Genomic DNA, 23,644 nt, shown 5'->3' on the forward strand with positions numbered 1-23,644 from the left:
CCTCGCCAAAGTCTGCAGACAGGTCAGGAAGGATGGCCACAGTCACATAGGATGTAATTTGTGATTTTGGTAAGGGCCATTTCAGTGCTGTGGCAGGGGCGGAAACCTGATTAGGGAAGTTTAAACAGGGAGTTGCAGGCGAAGTCGGCACGGATTTGGGAGGCGACAACATGTTCGAGGACTTTGGAGAGGAAAGGAAAGTTGGAATTGGGGCGGTGGTTTGCAAGGACAGAGGCGTCAAGGGTGGGTTTTTTGAGGGAGGAAATGATGGCAATGAAAGGGAATAGGACAGCACCATGCATTTCAAATATTGGTCCTTTTTGTACACTTACTGTATGCATCTGTTACAGCCTGTTCTACAGTTTCTCAGCTCGGCTTTTAAAACACAGAATTGGCTCTTTAGTCAACTATCATATTACAATGGCATTCATTTCATGCTAGATTTGGAGGACCTTCCCTTAACAGCTCATATCTAAGTATTTTTCTATCGTGTTTCAATGCAGTTTAGTATTTAGCTTCACATTCATTGCTTTATATTGGAACGCTCTTAGTATCACAAGCTAAACATCACTGTCCCTTTGGCATGTCATCCCTGAGACCTGTACAGCTGTTTCTTCAATCTAAACGGCAGATTAATTAACAGAAGCAAAGGCAGTTGGCTTCCGTTCAACTTATAGTTTGGGTTTATGCTAGGTAGATGCTATTATTGTGGCCAATAAATATTACCTACTAAAGCTTTAATTTAAGCACTGATCTGTTGATCTACAATGAGATTTTATCAGTTATAATGGAAAGTTACATGGTCATGGCTTAATTTGCATAATTTCATTTAATTTACTGTTGTATTTCAATTAAATAATGGATCAGTTGATAGTGACAATTCAGTTCCTGTTCTTTTGTCTTTCCACAAGTTTAAAAGATAACATCATCGAACTTTGCAGCACAGAAACGCCATTTAGTCCAGCACAACAACAACAATTTGTATTTATCTAGCGCCTTTACTGTAGTAAAATGTCCCAAGGCGCTTCTCACGAGCGTTATAAAACAAAATTTGACACCGAGCCACATAAGAAGATATTAGGGCAGATGACCAAAGGCTTGGTCAAAGAGGTAGGTTTTAAGGAGCATCTTAAAGGAGGAAAGAGGGGTAGACAGGCCGAGAGGTTCAGGGAGGGAATTCCAGAGCATGGCCCTAGGCAGCTGAAGGCACGGCCACCAATGGCGGAGCGATTGAAATCAGGGATGCTGAAGAGGCCAGAATTAGAGGAGCGCAGAGATCTCGGGTAATGTATTTTAGATCCTAATAACCCTCTGCATAAAATACTATTCTCCTAACCTCTCCCTTTGGTCTTTTGGTGATGATCTTAAATGTATAAATATATTAAGAGTAAGAGGATAATTAAAGAAAGGGTAAGGCCTATTAGATATCATGAGGGTAATCTGTGTGTGGAGGCGGGAGATGTCAGTAGGGTTCTTAATGAATACTTTGTGTCTGTTTTCACAAAGGAGGGGCGAAGCAAACATTGCTATCGGGGGGGAGGAGTGTGAAATATTAGATGAAATAAACATAGTGAGAGAGGAAGTATTAAGGGGTTTAGCAGCTTTAAAAGTGGATAAATTCCCAGGCCCGGATGAAATGTATCCCAGGTTTTTAAGCGAAGCAAAAGAGGAAATAGCAGAGGCCCTGACCATCATTTTTCAATACTCTCTGGCTTCAGGTGTGGTGCTGGAGGACTGCGAATGTGATACCCTTATTTAAAAAGGGAGAAAAGGATAGACAGAGTAATTACAGGCCAGTCAGCCTAACCTCGGTGGTGGGAAAAATATTGGAAAGAATTCTGAAGGACAGGATAATCTTTCCTAAAATTAAGTGACCAAAACATGACAATATTCTAACCTTGGCCTAACAAATAACTTTTATAGGTTTAGCGTTTCCTCTTTGTTTTTGTATTATAAAACCAAGGATCCCATATGCACTTTTTGCAGCTTTATCAAACTTGTTCTCCCACTTTTAAAGATTTGTGTATCTGAACCCCTAATTCTTTTTACTCTATTCCTTTTAGAATTTTACCATTTAGTTTAAACTAACTCTCCTTATTCTTTCTCCAAAAAATGATCACCTCACATTTCTCTGCATGAAATGTCATCTGACATCTATCTGCCCAGTTTACTTAACTTGTCCATGTCCTCTTAAAGTTAACGTCACAGTATTGTTGTGTCATCTGTAAATTTTGATATTGTGCATCCAGATCACATGTTTCCAGATAATAATTTGTTGTGAGAGCGATTTTATCAATATGAGATTTTTTGGGGTGATAGCGGGCGCGATTGGTGGCGGGTCGGGTGGGAAAGTTGTTGTTTTTGACAGCGGGTCGGAAACCTGTTGTCATCCCGCCCCCTCGCACCTTTCCTCCGGGCATATCTGTCATCGCGGAGCCGACCCGACCGGCAGCGGCGGGCGACCCAATTGAGATGATTAACAGCTAGTTGTCAGACCCTTAACAGGCTTTTTTAACTTACTTTTTAAATTTAACTGCATGGCCACGGCAACCACACTGCTCGGGAAGCACGTCTGTCAACCTGAGGCGGGAGTTCCGTGGCCATTGCTCCAGCTGATTACTTGACAGCATCAAATGTACAGTAAAAGCTCCCACCTGACAGATGATCACTTTCCTCAGGCAGAAGCTGTTGCTCAGTCCATTTCCAGCACCGATTCTGCAGGCTGCAAGTCTTTCCAGCAAAGTCTTCACCCAGTCTCGCCTCATTGGAAGAACTCTCTCACCATTGACGGAATGCTTCTGTCATCTGTACTTCACCTGCCATCGAGTTCATCAGCATGGATGCCGTTTATACTGTCTCACCTTGGTCCTCAGAATCCCACCACGATGAGCCCCAACACCAGCAGCACCAGGCACACCAGCAGCACCAACAACACCAACCTTCTCTGCAATCACCGGATGCTGCATCGGACACAGGGCATCAGCACCCGACAACATTGCTGCCTAGAAGGCCAGGGATGGCCTCATCATGGCCAGATTTAGTTAACTTTATACTATAGACCCATATGGCTGCCACATGATGCGCCAGGTTGGCACCACCCCATACCAACTCCATAAAGTATCCTAACAATGCCCAAGCCATTCCTTTCACACTCATCACCATTGCGGGGGTACATTTCTGTCTCACCACTCACTGCAACTCACTAAGCCACTTCCAAAGGTGCACACAAATCTGTCTAAGACAGATGTGTTGAAATTAAAGATTTTTATGTTTGACACCACTTTAACAGAAAATTTACATAAACATTAGATAAAACACCCAAGTGGCAACCCTTTATGTTTTTAGTTGGTATGATTACACTAGGATGAGGGTGAGTGTGACGGGTGGCTAGTGAGATGGGGCTGTGATAATGTAGATAGAGAGAGAGGGATAGGTGGAGCAAGGTATGTTGGTGTGAGTATAGATGTGCAGGAGTAGGGTAGGTAAAGCAGAGTGATGGGAATGTGATGAGAGGCACAGCAGGATGAGGTTGAGTGTGGCTTTGTACTAACATTTCCTAATATAATGAGATAACTGAAAGGCTTGCGCCACTGCACCCAGGTCCTCCTGAACACATCCCTGCTTGTGACCTCCTCTGTGTTAGATCCGTGTATTTTTGATGTTGTGTGTCCTTCAATAATTAGACACGAGACTGCAGGAACAATCAACAGGTATTTACTGGATGAGGGTTACTCTAAAACTAAACGTACAGATCCCTACTCAGGGTTTATATACAGGTGTGGTCACTGCCGGTACTACAGTATACAGGAGCTGTAAAAAGTAGTTCTCCCCTTAAAGGTACATACACTACAATTCCTCCCCTTTTAGATTGACAGTACCATAACATTCATTTAACAATTAGCACTTTTAACATGCACATTAACTGAAAATAGTCCATTTATAAATTCAGTCTTTGGGGCGGCTTCCTGATCCTTTCTGGATAGCGCCTTTCCTGAGTGTCTTGTTCTTGGTGCAGAGGCCCCTTGTCGTCAGTTGGTTCATCAGCTTCCGATGCTACTGTTTCTGGGGTAGATGCTACCTGTATGTCGGGTTCATCACCAGGTGCGCGAGACATGGGGTTGACTCGTTCCTGTGACTCTAGGATCTGGTCGACATGGCGTCTCACAATGTTCTCCCCAACATCCACTGTGTACAATAGTGGCCCCTGCCGTGTGCATATCGTTCCTGGTTGCCATTTCTCTGTTTGGTAGTCGCGGGCCAAGACTGGTTGCCCTACATTGAAGCTCCTTGTCGGCTTCTCAATGATGTGCTGGAATTGCTTATTCTCAACATCTCTTCGTACATTTGGTCTGAGCAAATCCAGACGAGATCTCAACCTTCGGTTAAAGAACATCATGGCCGGGGTCTGGTTGGTGACTGCATGTGTCGCATTTCTGTAGGCTAACAGGAAATTGTCCACCTTATGCTGCAGTGGAATGTCGTCATCGCACATGGCCCTTACTGCTTTCTTAAAGGTTTGTACGAACCTCTCAGCCAATCCATTTGTGGCTGGATGATACGGGGCGGATGTGTAATGCCTTACCCCATTCCTTTTCATGAATCTTCGAAACTCTTCGGACACAAACTGTGGTCCGTTATCAGAGCAAATCTGCTCTGGCAAGCCGTTCCTGGCAAATAGGGTCCGTAGGACTGCAATAGTTTTCTCCGTGGTGGTGGACGACATTTTGGTCACCTCAGGCCATTTCGAGTGGGCATCCACGGCTATTAGAAACATTGAGTCCATGAATGGACCAGCAAAATCAATATGCACCCATTGCCATGGAGATGAGGGCCACTCCCATGGGTGTAGAGGGGCATGTGGTGGTGCATTTTGGACCTTCTGGCATCCTGAGCAGCTCTTTGTCAGGTCCTCAATTTGCTGATCGATCCCCGGCCACCACACATAAGCCCTAGCAAGGCTTTTCATTTTCACCCCTCCCAGATGGCCTTCGTGAAGCTCATTGAGCACTCTCTCCCTTAACTTGGGTGGAATTACCACTCGGGATCCACACATCAAGGTCCCCTGGCATACTGACAGCTGTTTTCTTCTGGATGAGAATGCTGGCAACAGTGAGTCGCCATGTGTTGGCCATCCCTTCACCGTCAAGTCATATACCCGAGACAGTGTCGGGTCATTTCGGGTCTCCTTCTCTATATCAGCGTTAGTTACTGGCAAGCGTTCAATTATAGTCGAATGAAATATTTCAACAGGGTCCACTGCTGGTGCTTCCTCCGCAGTAGGCAGTGGCAGGCGTGATAGCCCATCAGCGTTTCCATGCTGTTTCGTACCCTTATACGCGATTTCATATTGGTTAGCCCCTAGAAAAAGCGACCATCTTTGTAGCCGTTGCGCAGTCATCACCGGCACACCCTTCTTTGGATTAAAGATGGAGACAAGTGGTTGGTGGTCAGTCAGCAAGGTGAACTTCTGCCCGTGCAGATAGTGATTGAACTTTTTCACTCCCCACACTAGGCTGAGGGCCTCCCTGTCAATCTGGGTGTATTTACGCTCGGCTGAGGTTAGTGACCGAGACGCAAAGGCTACCGGCCTCTCTGAGCCGTCCGGGAACTTGTGCGACAGCACCGCTCGAATGCCATAGGGTGATGCATCACACGCCAACCGAATGGGTAGTGCTGGGTTGAAATGAGCCAACACCTCTTTTGATGTGATCAATTCTTTGCACTTCTGGAAAGCTCGTTTACATTCGTCATTCCACTTCCATGGTACCCCCGTTTGCAGTAGGGTGTTCAGTGGGTGTAGTACTGTAGACAAATTCGGCAAGAACTTATGGTAGTAGTTCACGACCTCAGTTGTGACACATTTTCCGGTGCTGGAGCCTTGACTACTGCCTCAATCTTTTCAGGGGACTTATGTAACCCCTCTTCATCAATAACGTGGCCACAATATGAGATCTGCTTCTGGAAAAACTCGCATTTGTGGCGATTTGCTCGGAGCCCATATTCCTTCAACCTAGTGAGCACCTGCTCCAGGTTGGCAAGGTGAGCACTGTCATTTTCGCCCGTGACCAGGATGTCGTCCAAATAACACTGGGTCCCTGGAATCCCTTGCAGGACTTGTTCCATTGCCCTTTGCCAAATAGCCGGAGCTGATGCTACCCTGAACACCAGCCGGTTGTATTGGTAGAGACCTTTATGAGTGTGATCGTGAGGTACTGTTTCGAGGATTCTTCTACCTCCATTTGCAGGTACGCCTGGGCCAGATCAATCTTAGTGAAGCGTTTCCCTCCAGATAGCGAGGCGAAAATATCTTCAATCCGCGGAAGCGGGTATTGTACCGTGTGAAGGACTGGGTTCACTGTCACCTTAAAGTCCCCACAGATGCGAACCTTCTTTGGTTCCCCAGGCATATTACTCAATGACTTCTTCATTACAGGAACGATGGGTGTGGCCCACTCGCTCCAGTCCACTTTGGACAGTACTCCTGAACGTTCCAAACCTTCCAGCTCTGCTTTGATGGCTGGGCGGATCGCATAAGGCACCGGTCTGGCCTTAAAAAACTTTGGGCTTGCATTTTCCTCTATTTTGATCATCGCTGTTATGCCTTTTAGTGTTCCAAGTCCCTCCTGGAACACTTCTTGTGCATCAGTTAGCATTTTTGACAGTCGTCCAGGTGTGACATCGTCATCCTTTTTGGCATCTACAGTCAGTGCTTGTATGGAATGCCAATCTAGCTGTATCTTCCGGATCCATTCACATCCTAGTAGTGGTGGTCCTCCATCTGGCAATACATATAGGTCCATTTTTGATGTTTCCTTACCGTTATATACAACGTTCACCCTTATTTTTCCTTTGGGGTAGACTTTTTGCCCCGTGTACGTCTTCAAGACAATCTCTGTATCTCTCAAGGGTATATGTGAGAATAGCCGCTTGTAGTCCCTTCGTTTTATGACTGTTAGGGCTGATCCTGTGTCCAATTTCATTTTCACTTGGACTCCAGCTATCTTGAGCGTGACCCAGATAGTTTGGTGATCCTCCATTTTGATCGCCTTATGTAGTTTCAGACAACCCAGCTCCTTGCTTCCGGAGTCTGTATCACTTTTCTGTTCATCTGAACTACTCTCCGTCACCTTATGTACCTTCTTGTACTTCTCCTGTGGAGATTCCTTGCTGCTGGTTTTCTTTCCCGACCTGCAGACTCTTGCTATATGTCCTACTTTTCCACACTGTCTGCACACTTTGTCCTTAAACCAGCAATCATTATGGTTGTGTGTTGTTCTGCCGCAGCGATAGCACTTCACTGTTCCGTATGAGATTTCATTTGTGCCAGATTCTTGTGGTCTCCGTTGTATCTCTGCAGCGCCCCGTGCGGCTGCTTCGTGTGATACTGCCATGCTGAAAGCCTTGTCCAACGTAAGATCCTTTTCTGATAGAAGCTGTTTCTGGGTTCCTTCACTTTGAAGCCCACACACAAACTTGTCCCTTAAAGTATCTGCTAGTCCCGTTCCAAACTGGCAGTGTTTCGATAGCTTGCGCAGTTCCATTAAATACTCAGCATTACTTTCATCTTTATGCTGGTTCCTTTTGTGAAACTTAAATCTTTCTGCTATCAGCAGCGGTGTGGGGTTTTAGTGGTTCTGTAGGATTGACACTATGTTTCCAAAATCCTTGTCCACTGGCTTCTCTGGGGTTATTAGGTTTCGCAGTAAGCCATACGTTTTTGCACCCATGGAATTCAACAATACCAGCGCTTTCCTCTTATCTGGCACTTCATTCGCCTTGCAGTACACTTCTATGCATTCGACATATGTCGTCCAATCTTCGACTTCATTGTCGAACGCTGTGATACTGCCACTCTTCGGCATCCCTGGGTGTAGTTAGACTGGCTCAAAATGGCGTTTTACCGTGCTTTCCCTTCTTGCGGCTCAAAATGGCGTTTTCCCGCGCTCTCCCTTCTTCTCCGCTGCGGCTCAAATGGCGTTTTCCCGTGCTCTCCCTTCTTCTCCGCTACGGCTCAAAATGGCGTTTCCCACGCTCTCCCTTCTTCTCCGCTGCAGCTGCTCGTCCCTTGAACACCGGCTGCACTCTGCGCATTTCCCTTTCTTCCTCTCTCTCTTCTCCCATCGACGCCGTTCGGTCCTGAACACCGGCTGCGCCCTGTGCGCTCTACCCTCTCTCTTCTCACGTCGACACCGTTCGGTCCTGAACACCGGCTGCGCCCTGTGCGCTCTACCCTCTCTCTTCTCCCGTCGACGCTGCTCGGCCTTTTCTGTGCCGTCGGTCGGCTCTAGCCGCCGCTGTCCGGGAAGGGTGTGTGCCGTACCTGTTGCCAGCCAGTTTCGCTGGACCACCGTGACTGGAGAACCAAGCCCAGCTCTCAACAACCTCCCCTGCGATGCTCAACTCTCTGCTGGATGACTGGGCGGTTGCTCGTGGTCGACGCCCGTGCTTCTGGCCTCAACTTTCTTCCACTGTTCTCCAGGAGCAAATCCCTGGGAGGTAATGCAGAGTTGAAGGTAGGTCCGAATCTGCCTCGTCGCCACTGTTAGATCCGTGTATTTTTGATGTTGTGTGTCCTTCAATAACTAGACACGAGACTGCAGGAGCAATCAACAGGTATTTACTGGATGAGGGTTACTCTAAAACTAAACGTACAGATCCCTACTCAGGGTTTATATACAGGTGTGGTCACTGCCGGTACTACAGTATACAGGAGCTGTAAAAAGTAGTTCTCCCCTTAAAGGTACATACACTCCACTCTGCAATCTGCAACCAAACTGTTTTGGTCTCCTGGGAAGGTCTCTTCCACCCATCAGAAGGGAAGAGAACCTCTCTGCATGCTCTGACTCCCTCTATAAGCATGTGGAGGGAGTCATCGGAGAACCTGGGTGCAGCCCTCTGCCTCTGTGCAGTCATTGTCAGTGTTTGCAGCACTCCAATGCTGTAGTGCACAGACAGCACTATGTTAGAATAAATGTCAAATCTAATGTGGCCGTGGTCCCTTTAAAGATCCAAAGGGGGTATCATTAAAATCAGGCAGTCTGCACTCCATGTTTATTTTTAGCAGCAGGATGGAGCTAGCAGCGGGGTCGTGACCGGCCGAGGTCGGCAAAATTCTGGCCTTAGAGTGAGTTATCTGCAAAGTTTACCAAACAACTCCTAATGCTGAGCACATAAGAGAAAGATAACTTCAACTTCATAGATGTTTCTTTTACCTGACTTTCTCAATTTGTTTTCCCAAAAGAGACACATAAAGGTAGGCAACAACAACCTTCATCCATGCCACTTAGTATTTGATGATGTCAATGTTTTCCATCCCGACATGATGGCATATTTTGATGAGAATTTCCAGCTATCAATCGGCCCACAAATTAATGAAGCTTAATCTCAACAGGAGAGGTGTCACTGGGAATCAGATGCATGGGGCATTATTTTGGTCTCCTTATTACCCCGTTTGCATTCAAAAATGGAGCATTGGGGGTGGAAAATAAAGTTTCTGTTTCTCCCACCCAGTTATTGCTGGTTTTAAAACTTGCCTAATTTTCTGGGGGGTGGGGGGCAGAATTCCTGGTGGCCAGAGGTGCCATCGAAAGCAGACAGGAGCCTCGGGTCTGTATTCAAATCAGGATCAATCTTGCTGCCTTAATAATGCCACTTCCTGCTCCCGTCTACCAACCATTGGTGGTATAAGTCCTGGGGGTGGCCATTTCAAACACTATTTAAAGAGATCCTCAGCTGTTCTCAGATGAAGCTGTATAGAGCTTGCAAGGCATTCTTCTTGCAGTAGCTTGTGGATTTTTGACTCATTGCCATTGTTACTTGATGAGGAATTTCTAAGAATCCCTCTGAGAGGAGGAGAAGGAGGAGGAGCAGGAGGAAGGAGTAAGCAGTGCTGCAGCTGGAGGGAGAGCTGACAGAAAGAGTCATTCTTGGAGGAATCCTTATCCTCCCAATATAGTTTTTCGACCCAGGACAATATACCTGCAGTTCTCTGAGGAGCAGTGTATAAAATAGCTTTGATTCTCAGGGAGGCAGTGACAAAGTTGTGTCACATCCTGCAAGAAGACCTGCAGCCAACTGCTGCAACTAGCACAGCATTGCCTGGTGCAGTCAAGGCCACTTCAGCCCTGAACTTTTGTCTCCAGCTTCTTTAGGCTGCCAAAGGGGGTATCATTAAAATCAGGCAGTCTGCACTCCATGCTTGTATTAAACATATAACTGATGCCTTGTTTGCTAGAGCAACCACATTCCTCATTTTCCCCGTGGACATCAAGAAGCAGAAGGACAGTGCTTTGGGGTTCAGACAAATTTCAGGATTCCCCCAAGTCCAGAGCATCGTTTACTGCCTTCATGCCACTCTGTGGGCTGCTGCAAACAATATGACCATCTTCATGAATGGCAAAGGTTTCTACTCTATTAACGTGCAGCTAGCGCGTGATGACCAACAGCAGATCATGCAGGTCTTAGCTTGCTCTCCTGGCAGCTGCTTTTACATTGCGTCAATCGTCTATTCACCAACGCCTCCCTCCTCATCCATCCATCTCGAAAGGCCTGATAATTTCTCACCCTGGTGTGAACACTACCGAGTATCTGAAGTGCTCTTTAACCTACTCTAGTGCTTCTTTGAGGTACTCTCTCAGTGGCTGCAACATGAGAAGAGGGAGGCTGCTATGGTTCATGAAATGTTCATGGTGGCCAGTGACCTGTAGGAACTTAGTCCTGAGAGGATGCAACTGCAGACTGCAACAACTTGCTTGTCATGTTCAGGAGGTCAGTGTGTGTGTGACTGAAAGAGTTAAGTAGAAAGAGAAGAGGAAGGGAGCACACTCTATAACTCTGTTGCACCAGGCCTCCAATTCGCCATCTCCGTTTGCAGTGTGGCAGAACCCCCTCCTATGCTGGTTATCTCTCTCCTGTTGTGTTCCAGTTTCTACTACAAGAAAAGTGGGCAGGAGCAGCTTTTGCAAGTGTGAGTACAAGCAGAAAGGACATGCAGTAAAGTCTTCTCTGCTGACATATGGACAGCCATGGCAAGTAGCGATGGGAAGAATTCATAGTACCAAGGGGAAGGTAGGGTCCAGCAGGGCAGTGCAGAAAGGATAAGAGATGTGAAGCGGAGATTTCTCTTGGCACTTCTGGTAAGATCATTACATTTCTTTCAGCCTGTGCTTATTGCATTCACATTTTGTGTCACCTCTTGCCATACTTGCTCATCGATTTGACTTGGAAGCCACCGACTATCTGAGGGGAAGAAGTCCACCAGCATCTCCACAGCTGTATTTGAAAACCCTGGAGCCCTGTTGCAACTCTTCTTGCCTCCAGACATCTTCCAGCAGCTCTGCAGTATTGCTTTCCTGCTTTGGCCACAAAAAATGTATCTCCCCTTTAAGTTGCCACAGGCCCTTAAGGACTTGCAGCAGTTCCCACTTTCCTGCCTCATAATTGGTGAGCTGCCTATGGGAAGTGCATTTCTCAATGGTGATAGTGTCATGCCTCAACCATGTATATTAAGGGTGACCCAAAAATTAGGGTGACGCAGATATTGGGATGGGTCCCCCGCTGACTTCTCTGGGTGGACGATGCTCTTGCCTGCCACTGGGAAACCAAAACTGACCCCATGATCTTCTGAGGAGACAGATGCTCTGAAGCCTATGATGTTGGATCACACCCATCTTTTTCTCCCTTCCACAGCTAGAAGTGTGTGACTGTATTAAGGACTTGACTATCCAGGCCCCCCAGCAGCTCTAGCACTATTATGCATGACCCCTACAAAAATAGGCTCATTCTGTACTGCAAAGCATACCTTCTATTAGTTGGCATTGAGAAATAGTGACACCGGCATGAGAAGTTCATAGCTCAGAGTAACTCATTATATTGACTAAAAGTGGTATAGTAGGATAGGGTGAAAGATAGAAATGTAAAGGAGAGAAATTATATGCACTTGCGTGCTTTTTGTTTGAGGCGCACATCACTTTTGTGTTCATTTTGTTTGTGTACATTTGGGAAAGTAGATGCCCATAGTTCAAATCTGATCCAAGTATAGCATTTTCAGTAACCAACAAAGTGTTTTTTAACATAGAAAAGATTCTTCTTTCTGCTACAGTCATTACAGGGATGGAGATGGTGAGCAGAGCCACCTGCTCCTAAACCTCTAGCAGTGATCCTTTGTATCCTGTTGCAAGGAAGTGTTTGAGCGATGCACGGTAACTCACCATTTGTTTTTATTCTCACCTTGCAAAGAAATCCTGCCTCTGGTTGATGCCTCCCTTAATCAACCTGGCTGTGATTGGGCACTCACTGCGTAGGGAATCACGGGCACAAGCTTGCGTCCTACTCTTTCCTGGCACACTATTTTAGTACATCAATGTCGATGATTCCTGTATGATGTAATCAGTAGAGATTTGATCAATCAAGCTATCCAATCCATACAAACTTGGAACTAATACTGTAGTGTTGATAGTCACGGACAATTCTGTAGAAATACTGAATGCACACTTCAAAACACTGCCACTGAAGTACAAACAGGTTTCCATTTCTAGAAAGATGTACTGTTAGTCAATGTGCTTGTGTTGATTAAAGAGTTAAAAGAGCTGTTGAAGCAGAAGTAAAGAATTTATAATAAGGAAAAACTAGATCTGCACTGATTAAAATTGGTCTAATTGAGGTATTTAAAAAATTGTCTAAATGTTCAATTAAAACTGGTGATTAGGTACAAGGAAAAGTTTGCTGTATTACTGGCAGGTTTTTGCTGTCAAATTCAATAGTCAACCTCGCGAGTTTTCATAATAGAGCATTTCTTTTTGTGAGGGATACTGATACTACTGTGCAACCAGGGGTGATACCTCCCCACCCTGGGTTACTTCTGTGCTCTACATTGTTGGTCTTGTTCTTCTCAGGGCTAAGACCATTAATTTGGAGACAGTGCCTCTGCTTGTGTTTATCCGTTAAAACTGAGTAGACTGACGAAAATCATTCTACCTACCAATACTAAAAGGCAATTGAGATCATCAATTTTTAGGTTCACTCGATAGGCAGGATTTGAATCAGGGAAGAAAGAGAGAAGGGCAGTGACCAAAGATACAGTGGTAACCAGCTGTAACACAAACCACAATTGATCACTATTTTTTCCTATGTTCTAGATACTTATATTGTCTATAATGATTTTTATACAACAAAACAAACCCTTTTTGTCCTTGTGTAGAAACACTAGCTGTAAATTTGCTAGAAATCTGACTGTATTATTTCAGTATGCTTGTTCTATTTATCATTAGTTACTTAGCTTCTTCCCTGCACCTCAGCAAATAGTAGAATAACTGACAGGAGAAATCAATGAATTGCCTATCAGAAGAGGCCTTTTATGCATCTTTTGACTATGGGATAATTAGAACACATTCTGAAAATGCTAAGCTTCCCAAACGAAGACTGAAATTTAAAAAAAAACTATATCTAGAATGACCTTTGCAGATATAAATTTAGTTTCAAAATATACATTTTTGCAGAAGGAACATATTGAAAACACCTGTGAAAATGATTTTTTTTTGTAATTTGTCAATACCAGTTTCTGTGATCAATGGCTTAAAACCAGGTTGTTTAAAATCAGAACTAAAATGATGTCACCCAAGCGTATAGTATTAAAAATGAATTTGGATTATCTTTCTGGCAGCTCAGGTGCTTGTGTGTTGTGTGAGAGGCATGTTCATTAATTTTCAGCAGTGAAAAGTGCACTGTAGCATAAATATACCATCCAAAGCATGTTGTTGATAAATAATTGTACAGCTTGTTAATGTACCAGAGTGTGGTACTGCCTCTGCTGAAAATATAAAACAAAGAAGATTTAATTGTCTTACCGCATAAAATATGAATAAATGTTTACATTTCTGGGTTCAGCCATAGCACTTAACTAACCAAACTATACTGTTAGCAATGACTGCGATTTCTAAATCTGCAAAATTGTCTTTTTAGGGACTGCAGAACACCTGCCTTAAAATGTCGCTCAGACTATCTCCCGAATGTCGTTTTGGTTAATTGACTTGGAAATGGCCCAAATGTATTTCTGAATGCAGTCTAATTAATATTAATAATAAATGCCATTATTAACATCAAAGAACATCTGGTGCTCCTGTTTACTCTGAAGCCGTATATGTAATATACTTTACATGCATTTCATCTTCCAAATATTGGACATTAAACTGTTTTGCCATACGGGTCAGAAAAAATCCTGCCACAGTGTAGTGTGTAATTCTCTGTTTAAAAAAAAATCAAATGTTTTCTTTGGGATGCATTGGTTGCTGTGATACCACTGAGGGCTAAAGATCCCTTGTGTAAACCATTTGAAAAGTGCAGCTACCAGCATCTGTACATGGGCTACATTAGAGTTCCACATAATAAATCAACTGCCGAAGAACATGTTTCTGAGATTTTGTTAAGTATTTTTTATCAGGTAGTAAGGTGACATAATGTGCCAGCGTTTAAGGGTAATAGGTATTTGGTTAATATGTTTTACAAGTTAGAATTACTTTCTACCAATTTACAGAATGCAAGCCTCAGCAGTGTAACTAAACCTCAAATTGATTAACTTGCATGAACCAGGCGTTCACAAAGATGGCTTCATTCCAAAAGCAAGAGAACAGCACATCAGCCGGATGGTGTTATGTTGCTCTGGAGTAAGGAAATAAAACCCCTCAGGGTGCATTTCTAAGAGCTTACTCATTTGGAATGATGTCATCATTTTTAACATTTTTCTGTTTTTTTCCCATATTCTGTGTGTGCACAAAAGCTTGAACATGTTACCAGTGGTTGGCAGATCATGTGCAAACATCAGAATAATGGAATGCTTTTTTAAATCACAGCATTAAAACCACAAAACGATTTAGCAGCAACGCATTATTGCAGGGGCGCCACTGGAAAAGAGCTGCTGCTCTTTAGCAATTAATACAAAAAGGGTGTGGCTGATTGAAGGTTTCATTGTTTCCTTCCTGCATATAGTGTATAGATACATTTTCAAGAAGCATTGTGAGGAGCACATGCTTTAGCCAGAAGTAAAAACCATTCACATTGTCACCAATTTTAGCATTAACTAAAATTGTCTGTTTCAGACTTTAAACAAAAGCAACTTATGATGTTGCTTTTTCTGAGTGAAAGGGGGCTTTTTGTGAGACTACAGAGCCCTAAATAGCACTGCAGTGATATTTCAGACAAGCAAGTCGATTGATGTTTATCTTGTTTCCCAGATGGCTTGTTTGACTTCAGTGAAATTTGAGTTTTGTTTTTTCTTTTTTTTGGAAATCCAAGTTTCTGTTTTTCTGAAGTGCAAATCTACTTAGTTTGTCCAGCTGAAAGTTACTGTTTCACTTAGATTTAGAACCAACAATGGAAATCTAGTTCTGCTTGATTCCACCTATAAAAAACACTTCATGTAGTTCCTTTAAGAAACATTCATTTTCAATGGTATTTTAATAGTATCCCATTCATTTCTTTAATTAAATTGATACAAGTAATTTGAACTATATACGTCTGAAGTAAATTAAATAAATACTGCAGAGATATCATTTGTTAAAGATAGAGCCTATGAACCCCCCCAAAAAATCAATACTTTTTCATCTGTTTTGAATAATAATATTTTCATCTGATGGGATCGCAGCCAGTGATTCTAACTGTTTGAAGGAGGATTTTGTTTGGCCAGCACATGTAGCACTGTCTCCCAACTAGAAGCTTGAAATCTTAAGAGATGGTTATCACTGAATGTATCTAATTTGGTTGGGATGAGATTTGCCAGTCTTTGTCCAGGTCACTAGGCCAAGCACCTGTGACAACGCGGGGCCTTTCTTGTGGTGGCACGAAAAGGGCTGTTGCTCTCCGTCTCACACTTCAGCGTACGCTCCGACTTTTTGACTATCTCATTCGTTGTGATTGTGGAGATACCTGTGACCTAGTTGGAAATATGCGCGTAGAGGTACTTTGTTGTAACTTTTTGAATGGGGCAAATACTACATTTAAAGTGTAGCACACTTTATGAATGGCTGAAAGAGGTTAAATCTGAAATTTCAATTGTGTATGTATTCATGCAAATTATGTTCTGTATCCTTTGTACAAAAGAGGTGTTACAGGAGGTATATGTTCTATAGCTGCTATATGTATCTGAGAAGCTAAACAAATGTCCACCTGAGAATGCAGATGAGGCCTTGGTTTAATGTCTCACCCAAACATCTCCAACATTGCAACATTCTCTCAGTAGTGCACTGAAGTGTAGATCATGTGCTCAAGTCTCCGGAGTGGATCTTGAACCCATAACCTTTTGACTCCGAGGCAAGAATGCTACCACTGAGCCAAGACTGACACCTTGAGAGAAGCAGAAGGGGAGAGAAAGAGAAGCACAACAGAAGAGAAAGAGGGAGACCGAAGCAGAAGAATCGAGATGGAGAAACAGCAAAATGCAGATTACAGACACAGGTAAAAGATAGAAAGAACTTGCATTTATTTATTGCCTTTCACGACCTCAGGATGTCCCAAAGCGGTTTACAGCCAATGAAGTACTTTTGAAATTTGCAGTCGGAGGCATACCAGAAGAACACATCGCCGAACCGGAAAAAAAATCAGAATGTAACTGGTGTCTCTGGAGCTTCAGAGTCTTTGTGTGGTGGGCCTGCAGGCGTATGCCTGTGTAAAGGCCCACAGATACCAGGGGCGCACACGGTTCACAAGCGTCCCTGGGATCGCGTGGGCCCAGTCAACCAATCAAAAAGGGGGATTCTTATGATGTTTATGGGGATTCCATTAACATACGGAATTCCCATAAGCATATTAGAAATCCCCAAATAAATAAGAAATCACGCCGCTTAAATAAAAATAAATGTTCCCATTATCAAATTTAATTAAAAGACCCTTTAATTAAACATTTTAAAAGAAAATGTAATTTTTTGAAAAATAAATGTAAACATTTTAAAATGGGCCAAAATTTACCTAAGCTAATTTTATATTGTAATCATTTAAAAAATGTTATTTTAACATTTTTTTTAACCCTTACCCTGCTTCTACCAGGCGTAAGGGTTTTGTGGGCATTCGCTAGGCAGTAGTTGGGCAAATAGCCCAACTCTGCACCAGTGAAAGTGTTTTTACAGCAGATGTGAAGGATCTGTCAATGCGAAACTTGACAGATCGCAAGTTCTGGGTTTTCGCGCATGCACAGCACATGTGGAAGCCCGGAACTTGCGGGGCCATTCTGAGGACATACGCCGTCATCAGTCCCGCAAACTCCGGGCCATTGTTGTAATGCAGGAAACGTGGAAGCCAATTTGCACATAGCAAGGTCCTACAAACAGCAATGAGATAATGACCAGATAATCTGTTTGCGATGTTGGTTAAGGAATAATTATTTGCTAGGACATCAGGGAGAATTGGGCTGCTCTTCTTTGAATAGTGCCATGGGATCTTTTATGCAGATGAGGTAGCGGTGCAATGTCTCATATGCACTTTGGCAGGAAAAATCGTAGAGCAAGTTATTATCTTAATGGCAAGAAACTGGAAAGTACTGAAGTACAAAGGGATCTGGGGGTCCTGGTGCACAAAACTCAAAAGGTTAGTATGCAGGTGCAGCAAGTGATTAAGAAGGCCAATAGAATGTTGGCTTTCATTGCTAGGGGGATAGAATATAAAAATAGGGAGGTATTGCTTCAGTTGTACAAGGTATTGGTGAGACCGCACCTGGAATACTGCGTACAGTTTTGGTGTCCATACTTAAGAAAGGGCATACTTGCTCTCGAGTCAGTACAAAGAAGGTTCACTCGGTTAATCCCGGGGATGAGGGGATGGACATATGAGGAGAGGTTGAGTAGATTGGGACTCTACTCATTGGAGTTCAGAAGAATGAGAGGCGATCTTATTGAAACATATAAGATTGTGAAGGGGTTGGATCGGGTGGATGCGGGGAAGATGTTCCCGATGATGGGTGAAACTAGAACTAGGGGGCATAGTCTTAGAATAAGGGGCTGCTCTTTCAAAACTGAGATGAGGAGGAACTACTTCACTCAGAGGGTGGTAGGTCCATGGAATATGCTGCCCCAAAAAGCTGTAGAAGCTACATCATTACATAAATTTAAAACAGAAATAGACAGTTTCCTAGAAGTAAAGGGAATTAAGGGTTACGGGGAGCGGGCAGGAATTTGGACATGAGTCTAGGTTTGGATCGGTCATGGCCCTGTGGGTAGCGGAGCAGGCCCAGGGGCCGTGTAGCCTGATCCTGCTCCTATTTCGTGTGTCTAATTCTGTTAGATTCAGGAGATGGTTCTGTGATAGTGGATTGGCGGTTAGGATCAGATCAGCCATGATCTTATTGAATGGCGGAGCAGGCTCGAGGGGCCGATTGGCCTACTCCTGCTCCTATTTCTTATGTTATTATGTTCTTATGAAAGACAGCGCTCCCCCAGTACTGCTCTGAGGTACCAGCCCAGATTATGTGCTCATGTCTCTGGAATGGTACCCATAAGTTTCTGACTCCGAAGTGAGAGTGCGAGCACTGAGCCAAAACTGACACAAAGTGAACAAGAAACCATATTCTCCAACTTATTGTATGTAGCATTAGGGGAGATACATTAGGAATTAAAACATGTCTGTGCGCACTTCCTTCCAACTTTTCGATCATAAATTCTGTTAAGTCTGTGTGTTATAGTGCGAATTACTACACAGACCACAAGAGTAAATTTTAACAGGTCTTTACTAGTCGAAGGTCAGGGCTGAACTGCCCAATAAATCATTACACAGCACTTATATACCGGTGTGGTCACCACCGGTATTACAGTATACAGCAGCCAAGATAAAGTAGTGCAACTCTTAAAATAGTTCTCTTAAAGGTGGAACGGTTACATACACCACAATCCTCCCTTTTTAGCTTAACAGTATATATTCCCCATTAAACATAACATAATAACATATATACACAACTTCATGTAAAAACAGTTCACAGATTCAGTCTCTGAGGAGGCCTCCTGACTCGGTCCGGATAACGCCTCGGTGGTGTAGTAGTTTTCGGTGGTGTAGTAGGTTCTTTTGGCAAGGTCGATTCGGCTTGAATGCCAGTGTCGGGTTCATCTGGTTCCAGTATCACCGGATCGGAGGTAGATACTATGGGTATCTCCGCTTCATCATTAGGCGTATAGAGTTGTGGTGTAGGTTGTCCCTTTTCGGATGACTCTATGATCTGGTCAGCATGGCGCCTTATTATGCTTTCACCAATGTCCACGGTATACATCAGCGGTCCTAGTCGTGTGCAAATAGTTCCAGGCTGCCATTTCTCGGTACGGTAGTCTCGGGCCAAAACTTGTTGACCTATCTGGAAGGTTCTAGTTGGCCTTTCATTCATGCCTTGAAATTGCCGGTTCTCTACGTCCCTTCTGATGTTTGGCTTGATCAAATCCAGCCGGCATCTTAGTCTTCTATTGAAAAACATCATGGCGGGAGTTTGGTTTGTAACCACATGTGTTGCATTCCTGTACGCAAACAAGAAGTTATCTACCTTATGTTGTAGATTTATGTCTTCATTACCCATGGCCTTTATGGCCTTCTTGAAGGTCTGGACAAACCTTTCAGCTAATCCATTAGTGGCGGGATGGTATGGGGCGGACGTGTAGTGCTTAACCCCATTGTTTTTTAAGAACTTCCTGAATTCTTCGGACACAAATTGCGGTCCATTATCAGAACAGATCTGTTCCGGCAGCCCATTCCTGGCAAATATGGTCCTTAATACTGTGATGGTTTTTTCCGTGGTGGTGGAGGACATCTTTATTACCTCCGGCCACTTGGAGTGTGCATCCACCGCGATTAAGAACATTGAGTCCATAAATGGACCAGCAAAGTCGATATGTACCCTTTGCCATGGAGATGAGGGCCACTCCCATGGATGTAGAGGGGCTTGTGGTGGGGCGTTTTGGACCTTCTGGCATCCTAGACAGCTCTTGGTCATTTCTTCGATGTCTCCATCGATACCTGGCCACCACACAAACGCTCTGGCTAGGTTCTTCATTTTCACTCCACCCAGATGCCCCTCATGAAGCTCCTTTAGCACTTTATGCTGGAGTTTGGGTGGAATCACCACTCTGGATCCACACATCAAGGTTCCTCGGCACACTGACAGCTGTTCTCTTCTTTGCGAGAATGCTGGCAACAGTGGTTCGCCATGTGCTGGCCATCCCTTCACCGTTAAATCGTAGACTCGTGAGAGAGTCGGGTCATTTCTCGTTTCCTTTTCAATGGTAGAATTTGTTACTGGTAGACATTCCACTATGGTTGAGTGGAACATCTCCACTGGGTCCACTGTAGGCGCCTCTTCTACCGTTGGCAACGGTAGGCGCGATAAACCGTCAGCATTCCCATGCTGTTTTGATCCTTTGTATTCTATGTCATATTGGTGTGCCCCTAGGAAAAGGGACCACCTCTGTAGCCTTTGCGCTGTCATAATGGGAACGCCCTTTTTAGGGTTGAATATGGATACCAATGGCTGGTGGTCTGTCAGCAGTGTAAACTTCTGGCCCTGCAGGTAATGATGAAACTTCTTTACTCCCCACACCAGGCTGAGAGCCTCCCTATCTATCTGAGCATAGTTGCGCTCAGCGGAGGTCAATGATCTGGATGGCGACTGGCCTTTCCAAGCCATTTGGCAACTTGTGTGAGAGTACTGCTCCAATACCATAAGGAGAAGCATCACAAGCTAAACGAATAGGTAGCGTTGGGTTGAAATGAGCCAACACTTCCTCTGAGGTGATCAATGCCTTGCTTTTGCGAAAGGCCTTCTTACAGTCCTCGCTCCACTTCCATGGTACTTCTTTCTGCAAAAGAGCATTCAGCGGGTGCAGCACCGTGGATAGATTTGGCAGAAACTTATGGTAATAGTTAATCAACCCTAGGAACGACCTCAACTGGGATACATTTTCCGGAGCGGGAGCCTTCACAACAGCTTCGATCTTGTCAGGTGACTTGTGCAGCCCCTCCTGGTCAATGACATGACCACAGTATGAGATCCGTTTCTGAAAGAACTCACATTTCTGGCGATTAACTCGAAGTCCATATTCCTTCAATCTGGTGAGCACCAGTTTCAAATTTGCAAGGTGTTCCTCATCGTCATCTCCTGTAATCAGGATATCGTCCAAGTAACATTGAGTGTTTGGAATTCCCTGTAATACCTGCTCCATGGCCCTCTGCCAAATTGCTGGAGCCGAAGCCACTCCAAAAACCAGTCTATTATATCGATACAAGCCTCTGTGCGTGTTGATTGTGAGATACTGGCGCGACTCTTCCTCAACTTCCATCTGTAAGTACGCTTGCGCCAGGTCTATCTTGGTGAAGTGTTTCCCACCAGACAATGAAGCAAAGATATCCTCAATCCGCGGAAGCGGATATTGCACCGTGTGAAGCACCGGATTAACTGTGATCTTGAAGTCTCCACAGATGCGGACCTTCCCCGGTTCCCCTGGCTTGTTACTCGATGAACGCTTCAGGACGGGAACAATGGGCGTGGCCCACTCACTCCAGTCCACCTTAGACAGTACTCCTGAACGTTCTAGCCCTTCCAGCTCAGCTTCCACAGCAGGTCGTATCGCATAAGGTACCGGTCTGGCTTTGAAAAATTTTGGGTTTGCATGTTCGGCAATCTTGATTTTTGCCTTAATTCCTCTCAGTGTTCCCAGTCCCTGTTGGAACACCTCTTTAGCCTCATCCAATATTCTGGACAATCGTTCAGGTTTGACATCTTTTTTTCCGGAATCTACCGTTATTGCTTTTAGGGAGTGCCAGTCCATATTTATTTTCCTGATCCACTCCCGTCCCAGAAGTGGTGGACCTCCCTCAGGTAGTACATATAAGTCCATTCCTTGGTGTTCTTTGCCCTTGTGTATCACCTTGACTTTTATCTTTCCGATGGGGTATACTCTTTGCCCCGTGTATGTCTGCAATACTATCTCCGTATCCCGTAGGGGAATATGTGTGAATAACCTTTTGTAATCTTGCTTATTCATGACCGTCAACGCCGATCCGGTGTCCAATTCCATCTTCACTTGGACTCCTGCTATCTGCAGTGTGACCCAGATAGTTTGTAGGTCAGCTTCCTTACTCACATTGTGAATTCTCAGACTACCCAGTTCCTTGCTGTTGGAGTCTGAATCCGAATTCTGTTCATCCGAACTCTTCTCAGCCACCTTACGTACCTTTCTGCACTTTTCCTGCGGTGACTTTTTGTTGCTGGTCTTCTTTCCTGACCGGCATACTTTAGCTATGTGACCAAGCTTGCCACATTTTCTACATTCCTGGTTTTTAAACCAGCATTGGTTCTGATCATGTGTTGTCTTTCCACAATGATAACATTTCATTGTACCCAAAGCCATTTGATCTACGCTGAGTACCGTTGCCTTCAGCTGCATTTCCGCAGTGCCTCTCGCTGCGGCTTCGTGCGATGCTGCAATAGTGACAGCCTTATCAAGTGTAAGATCATTCTCTTCAAGCAGCCGCTTTTGTGTTCCTTCTTTCGACAATCCACACACGAATTTGTCTCTCAGTGCCTCTGTCAGTCCTTCCCCAAACTGACAGTATTTCGCTAGCTTACACAGTTCAATTAAATACTCCGCGTTGCTTTCCTCTTTCAGTTGCGTTCTCGCATAAAATTTAAATCGTTCCGCTAACATCAGCAGTGTGGGGTTCAAATGATTTCTCAGGACAGCAACAATTTTAGCGAAAGCCTGATCCGCCGGTTTAGCTGGTGATAGAAGATGCTTCAATAGCCCGTATGTCTTCGCACCCATTGAGTTTAGTAAGGTTAGTGCTTTATCTTCATCTGATATTTTATTTGCCTTACAATAAATCTCTATGCGTTCTACATACGTGGCCCAATCTTCAACATCGGGATCGAAATCATTGATGTTACCACGCTTAGGCATCCTCGCAATCTTCTTGAGAAACAAAAAGAAATTTTTCTTTTCTTTTTTTTTCAAAATGGCGGTTTCCCGCGCTTGTCTTCTTCCCCCGCCTATGAAAATGGCGGCTTCCCGCGTTTGCCTTTCGCCCCCCCCGCTGGCTGTGATGGCGATTGCCGTATTGCTGCGTTCGCCCTCCCCAGCGGTTCTCAATCGTGCCTCCCAGCCCCTCTTGCAGTCCGGTCCTTTCCCCCGGCTGCGGCTGAGTTCTCCGCGGTTTTAAAAAAAAATTTCTCCCGCGCCTTACGCTGTCCCGGTCGCTGCGCCTCGCGGCCTCGGTAGCTGCCCGGCCTTTTTCACCGGTCGCGGTCGAGCTCTCTCTCGACGCTGTTGCGTCTCCCAGCCCGCTTGCAGCCCGGTCTTTTACACCGGCTGCGTTTGCATTCACCGCGGCTCCCGTGCCTTACGCTGCCCTAGTCTCAGCGCCTCTAGCCCCAACTTCTGTCCGGCTCTTTTCCCCGGCCGTGGTCGAGTTCTCCGCCCTTATATCCTCCGTTTTTCCCTCCCCTACTTCACAGCCAACGTGGCCGACTTGCTGCTCGTCGCTGATCGGCTTACCCACCACCGTGATAGAAGGGATGATCACTGCCTGTTGCTGATGGAAGGCTTCGTGTCAGAATTCTTCCTTTGCTCTTCAGACCCGTGTCTTTTCTCAGCAGGATGATGAGGGCGGATGCCTCCTCTCAACGCCCGTT

General features: G+C 44.8%; 1 protein-coding gene across 11 annotated transcripts in view; it reads left to right on the forward strand.

The window, feature by feature from the left end:
• Nucleotides 1-23,644, forward strand: part of znf536 (zinc finger protein 536) — a 417,096-nt gene that overhangs the window by 247,723 nt on the left and 145,729 nt on the right. The gene's annotated exons all lie outside the window — the stretch shown is intronic.

The sequence above is a fragment of the Somniosus microcephalus genome, chromosome 6 (genome assembly GCF_052327205.1).
Source record: "Somniosus microcephalus isolate GS21.2 chromosome 6, FLI_Smic_1.0, whole genome shotgun sequence".
Classification (NCBI taxonomy): domain Eukaryota; kingdom Metazoa; phylum Chordata; class Chondrichthyes; order Squaliformes; family Somniosidae; genus Somniosus; species Somniosus microcephalus.